This window comes from Solanum tuberosum, unplaced genomic scaffold (genome assembly GCF_000226075.1).
Source record: "Solanum tuberosum cultivar DM 1-3 516 R44 unplaced genomic scaffold, SolTub_3.0 scf00184, whole genome shotgun sequence".
NCBI lineage: Eukaryota > Viridiplantae > Streptophyta > Magnoliopsida > Solanales > Solanaceae > Solanum > Solanum tuberosum.
The window spans coordinates 135,624-143,232 of NW_006239109.1; positions in this window are offsets into that span (position 1 = coordinate 135,624).

The following is a 7,609-nucleotide window of genomic DNA, read 5'->3' on the forward strand; positions in this document are numbered from 1 at the left end:
TTTATTGGTTGTTGGAGTCTTGGTCTGCACTACTAGAAAGAGTGCACTGTGCACAGGAGCCCAGACGGTTAATGGCTTCAATGCTTACATGTCAGAACTCCACGAGACTTATAAACTACTCTTTCCTAAAATGCCCTTGGCGGCTTACTCAACGGCCTCTGTCTCATTTCCCGTCAAAAACAGTTGTCCCTTACACTTTTGGTCGTTATTCTACTTACAACTCTCCCCATTTTTACTTTCTTATTTTTCTTCTTTATTAAATTATTTCATACAATCAACCTGGGTTGTGATACAGTAATAGATTTGTTTCATCTTTAATCAGATAATTCAAGATTGAATCGCGTCACTTTTGAATGGATTTTGCAGTGCGCTATCTAGATTTAGTTGGAGCTTCATGCAGGCTATGTACACCAAATGGAAAACAAAACAAATGGAGTATTTCATAGACAACATTAATAGCTCCTCTGTTTAAAAAAGAGAATTATCTAATTTGACTTCACGTGAAAGCTGAAATTGTCAAAAAAGAAAAAGTGTCCATTTTAAAACAGACTAAAAAGAAAATTAGATCATTTGTTTTGACTCTATTCGAAACGAAGGGAGTATTATACTTACAAGTATATATATAATACACATCACGTCACAATTACGTATAGTAATAAATATTCATTCATACTTATTAATTAGAAATTTTGAATTTAAATCTTAAAAATAAATCGTATTCATTTGAATGTGTTTTACATCATAATGTAATTATTTTCGAAACAAATTTAAATTAAATCAAACCTCAAAATAGACGTATAAGGTCTAAAAGTATAGTGAAATGGCCAAAAAAGAAAAGGTGTATCACAAGCACAGCGCAAACCACGTGATATATGGAATCGTATACGATTACAAGGAAGATGTTGTTTACATTTTCTTTGGCACGCACGAGCATGCCTAGTTGGGTTCGTGTTTTTTATATTCTATACTTTACTTTATTATTTTCTTTCATTACTCCTATATTTTATTATTATAATATAGAGTCGTCTACCATCCTATTAATTAAGTGGGGCTTGGAGATTCTATTAGCTAGGATCAGTAGGGTGTAGGGGGCAAATAAGTTCAAGGATGATTAGTTAAATAATTAACCAAAATATTGTGTTTTGAATATATTATAAAAAATTTATGATTTTGTTTGTTTCATTTTATATGTATCTTAGTTTAAGCATAGAATTTAAGAATATAATAAAACCTTTTAAATATTATGGTTTTAATGAAGTTTGTTAAATTATTTTTAAAAAGTTAGTACTAAATATTAAAAGTGATAAAATATTTATTATTAAACACTTTCGATTCAACTTTTGAACATATTTGATGTTTACGGTTTATCAAGTATATAATTAAAGATTTTTTAATATATTTAAAGTGACTAACTTGTTTACGTAATAGACATTTCAAATTAAAACACGCCAAAAAAATTCAAAAAATTAATTGAAAGTATCTAATAAAATCATTTTATTACGTATTCAGATGCTCAACTTAAACAAGTCGCAGTTTAAGTATCTAAATATAATTTACTTATTTGTTTTAAAAAATTGTCTATATACTAAGATGTGGGAACTTCAAATTGTTACTGATTGCAACAAATTTTCTCCATGATTTGAGGGTCGTTAATGGCGTATTTCTCGAACGTAGGAGGTCATATTTTGATATCTTTATCAATCTCTCATGGATTTATGAAATTTTTGAGATGTATTTTCAAAGAAATATAATACCCTTTATATAGACATGCATTAGTGTTTAGAGTAAAATAGCCTCCAAGAAACCCTAACTGAAAAAGGACTCGTGTTATAGAGTCATATAAAATTTTGATGTCTACCGTTACTAAATGGGATCTATGAAATATTGGAAAAAGAAAGGATTTGTGAAATTAGCACCATGCCCACAGTAGTTTAAGGATTTAATTGCCTTATACATACGGATATATATAGTATATTAAATTGACGTTATTATTGTACTTTAACTAGTTAAAACTGATAATTTATTTTACTAATTATCATTAGGCTAACAAACTACATATAATAAGATAAAATACTTATATCTATGGAAAAAAAATTAATTATATTGTCTATATACAATACTTTAACTCATTGTTTAAATGTAAATTGTTCATTTACAAGTACAAGCTTAAATTGACTTTAGCAGTTTAAACTAGATTAAAAATCATTTGTTTGTTGTTTAGTATAAGTACAATTATTTTTTGTAGGGACTAGCTAGAGAAGAGAAAGGTCAATTGCACTAAAATTAAACTAGAAATAGTATAATGGACCCATGGTTGTTAATAGATATTAAATTGAACTCCTACCACCCAACTAATACAGCTCAAATGGTGGTACAAAGAGGTCTCACAAGTTCACAATACAAGCAAACAAAGAACAAAAACTATATACAACAATAATAACATGCTAGATAAAAGTTTATAAGTGGATTTGGAAAAGATAATGTTTATGTAGATTGCACCTCTACTTTATGAGGATAGAAACATTGTTTCTGATAGATCATCGACTCCAGAAAAACATAACAAATAGAGTATGAAGAAGAAATACAATAGTGATGAAGTCATGCTGATAATAATAAAGAAATACAATAACAACAAAAATAAATAATACGACAACCAAAGCAAATGATTTATACAAGTTCTAATTACAAAAACTATATGAATATCGCACTCAATATTTGAATTATTTTTCATATATATGCTATACGATCAGATTTTTCTATAATAACATTAATTCTACTATAATGTCTAAGTTTTTGTTATAAATTATAATTATCCACGTCAAAGGAACGTTAGAGCAAATGCTTATACCGATGTAGCTACTTTATTCACCACAATAATTAAGGGTCACGTAGTAGATTTATTTTTTAGACTTTCTATATAGTGATAGGTCATTATCTCTTGGAGATATAATGCACATGGTTTGGTAATCAATACGTTTTATAAAACCCAAAAACTAAAATAAAGTTAGATATTTTAAGGTGATTGGGGGGTCTATATAGTTGTCTTTGTGATTAATTTCATTTGTGGTCACTTTCAAATTACTAAATCAAAACATACTTAGTGAGGAAAATCAAGAAAAGGGAAAAATGTGTTGGAAATGAATAAGGCTTGATAGACACATGTCTATCAAGTATGCCAATTGATTGAATCAATTGTAAGATTTGTATAGTGTTTTTTGGAGTCTACCAAAAGGATATATAGAAGAAACTTGAAGGGAAGTCCCGTGATCAAAGAAAGACAAGTCCTTTCCAAAGGGACAATTGTTTTGTGTGTTGTTTGGTATCAACATATATTTTTTAAATTCTTTTTATATTCGATCGAATTTTTTTCTTCAAAAAACAACTTTTTGAAAATGAGAAAAATAATTTTTATGATGAAACTGAAGAATATAAGTTTTATATTGTCTTTTCTCCGCATTCTAAGTTTCTAACACACTCACGCATACATATATACATTTCGGAACATATATATCCCTAAGAAAATATACACATTTAGAGCTGATAACGAGGGGTATATCAGTTATTTGTGTGACAATAAAGGTATATATGAATCACTTTCTTAATAAGAGGTATATCAATTTTAAATAACAAAATTGAAGAGTATATCAGATATTTTTCCCTTCTATATATGAAGTCGTCTTTGATAATGAATATGTTAAGAGGAAGGGAGAAAGAGAAGAGTAAAGGGAAAGGTGAGAAAAGAGAGGGCAACAAAAACAAGACATAAGCCAGCTTGGTGGTGTCCTACCTCACATGGCATACTTAGGACAATATATTGGGAGCCCACAATCCACTTATAAGTCAGACTTCTCAGCCAAAGCAAAGGCTCCTCATAAATGGTAAATTGGTCCCCTTAGTTTTCATCACTTCTTTTTTTTGCTACTTACTTCTTTTATTTATTATTATTGATTACTTATAATATTTATTATTGGATAGATAGGGTGACCTGTAAATTGTAATTTTGAAGAAATGATGATTAAAGAGGAAAATGAGATTTGATCGAATTAAAACTTTACACGAAACCTTTGAACGAATTAAAACGTTATACCCCTATTGGAGTTGCTAACACGAAGCATTTGATTGAATTAAAACATTACACTTAATCATTATAGTATATAGTTTCTACTCTAATTTATTAGTTTCTCAACTTCCTTCGTTGAAATCTTGTTAAAATTCTATTGTAGTTTTGGTTCCAAGTTCCAACCAATTTTCACACAATCCTAGGCCTCATTTATTAATTAAATCCAATTAAAAATACGTTATCTTATATGTGTGACACTTTAAAATTAAAATGTGATATTCTTTTTTTAGATGGCTAAAAAAAGTGTCACATGAATTTACATCCTTCTTGTTTTTTTGCGCAAACATATAAAAACAGACTAATTTGTAAAAAATGTTAATTTTCAAAAGAATATATAATTAGAAGAAAAATAGTCGACGTGTTAATTCACTAGAAAATGCAACCATGCACGGACTTCAATTACAATCTACTAGTTCATATTAAGTGATTTTTCGGATATATGACATAATTCTTAAGAAAAAATATTTAAGGATATAAATCAAAGGTTACTTTTCACTATTATCCTTTTAATTATTTTAAAACTATTTTTCTAAAAAACCTTATTAAATGAAAGCTAAATATATACTAAAAAAATTGAAAAATTCTCTTAAACTTTAAATGATTTATTTATTTTGAATTGTGAAAAACTATCACTTAATACGAAATAAATGAAGGAAATATTATAGTAGTATGTTTTATGGTGAAGATGAATTAGTACAAATGTAAAATGCTACCAAAACCAGCTCAGGTCTTTGACAATTGAATTCAATGGCACATTACCTATTGCAAATTTTCCAAATACAAGCATGCTTCATGTCTGACTCATATTCTTTAATTTATTTTTAATTGGATCTCCTTTACCGTACATATTATTGGCTTATTCTTCTTCTTCTTTATTTGTATTTATTATTAGTGCTCTGTCTTGCCTTCCTAGCACATGCCCTAGAATCCTATACCATTTATTTATTCTTCTAATTTTAGCTTCTTCTTTTTTACGTCTAGATACTTCATCCAGTGTTCGATATTCACAGTAAAATTCAAATATTCTATGCAGTATGCACATGACTATAGAGTTAGATAAGAATTATGACATCGAGGGTGGCAAACGTACCATACCTATAACATCGAGAGTGGCAAATAAATTGTTCTTTAACTATTTCAAGATGATTCATTAACTAACAAAAAAAATAAAAAAAATCGCGAAGTTATAAAAAAAAAACATCTACTTTTGAACAAATGAGCCTTTAATCAGTAATAATCGTTAACCTAACACGATTAATTCGTCTTTTAATTTCGTTTTAGTTACACAGTGAAGCTATTTTAGGTATTAGTTGACTTATAGTAATCAATAGTTACCTTAACACACGCATTTAGGCGTTAATTAGTGTTTTAATTTTCTTCAGAGACGTGCACAAATAGCAAAATGCTCCATTATTTATGGCATAAAATAAGGACTTTGGCAATTTAATTAACAGGTTGATAATTTTATACGTCATTACTCATTAGGCTTAAATTCTGTCGTTAGGAAGAACTACTTAACTTAATTAGCCGCTTAAGTTTTGAGTTGTTAGATTAACAAATATATAATTATAGCTCGTTTGAGTAAAGAATGTATGAAACATTAAATAATTAATCATTAAAAAGTTTGAGATGACTTAATCCTTTACCTAATTAAACAACTTAGGATGGTACATGCAAAATCATTTTCATAACAAGATTAACATGTTAGCTGTTTTTTACAAATGCGGCTGTTTAGTGGTCCACAATCCACATAACGTGGTTAAAAGTTAATTAAAAGCACTTTTATGGACCTAATTAGCATGTACTAACTACTAACCAAGTTCTTAGTATCTGATTATTGGATTAATGAATGATATTGACATTTAACCCTATATTTAATTATAGCAATTACAGTTCGCTAAATGTTAAATTTAATTAGCTACTGGTCAGATCAGATTGGAGAAGTCGGCATTTGATCATTCTAATTTCTAACATATATTTTTGGATGGTGTTCGGTATTACATTTTTTGATTTTCACATTGTGGAGACTCATTTTTTGGAACGATGCTTTCAATAGAATAATTTTCATTTTCAAGGGTTTGAAATCCAAAAACTCTAGTTACGGATGGAAAAATTTCAATCATTTCACCGGAATCCACATCAATAACTGTTATATCATAGTATAGATCAAATATTGTGAATCTACATATCAGAAAAAGAGTGTGTTTGGTACATAGATTTTTATTTTATTTTTACATATTTGTGAAATATTTGAAGATTAGATTATCGAGTTTCTTAAAGGGAACTTAAAACTAAAAAGATGTCTTTCTTAGTGGAAACAAGAAAAACAAGTGAATACCACCCCAACCCCACTCTGAGCACACCCTTGACCCCTACTCCCCCACCCTTAGTCCCCTCCACCTTCCACCCCCACCCTCGTGGTTTTGCCTAAATTATCTCTAAATATATTTTATTTATTTATTTATCAAATATAAAAATAAAAATAAAAGTAAGAATAACACCCATTTGCCAAAAGATATTTTGTAGGAAAATATTTTCCTTTCATATACCAAAACACACATAAAATTTAAACTTACTTGAAACCGGTATTTTGTACCAACCAAATGAATATAGGACGTATATTTTCAAATACACTCTTATCACTACTCTAATTAACCAATACACATTATCACATTAACATTGAATTTGTAATTTAAATTTAATAAATTAATATAATTTGATATAAACATTGGTTACGAGTAAATTTTTACTGTATAAGGTTCTTAAAATATATTGTGAGTGTATTAAATTCAAGATTGGTGTTGGACATTAAAATAATCAATATAATATTCTCTATTTAATAAATCAAAGTTCCATCTTATTATCCATCAAATTTCCAATCTAGGTGGGAACGGGAAGATATATGACTAATAATTTAGACCAAAATGGTTGAATTTGCCTTTCATATTAGGTCCCATGTTCAATATATCCCTCTTTTTACTTTTTATTTTTCGTTGTTTATGGCTTTTTCATGTTATAGTAGAGGTGGACTTGAAGTAAAGCAATGTTCCATCTCCATTCCCACTTACAAGAAATAATTTGTTCAAAACACTAATAGAAACCACTGAAGAAAAATTTATCGCGAATCAATCAAAAATTTATAAAAATATGATTATTTACTAATTTCTCATTGGCTAACTCATTGAGAAAATAGATACTCATAAAAATCCTAGGAAGTTTCATAATTTTTTCATGTGAAGACATTTATTATTTTTTCTTTTCTTACCAATTCAATTAATATGTCTATTTTTACCCGGGACATTTTTCAGTGAAAAATTCCAATGGAAAACTATAATGTTTAGTAATGAAATCAAATTCAAAATTTTAACTTGATGAGTTCGATTTAATTTTTTTTTAATATTGAACTTATTACATTTCTGAAATTCGGAGTCAAATATTCTAGTTGTTGAAATTTAATGAGTGTTAGTATATGCATATTCTGCGAGTCTC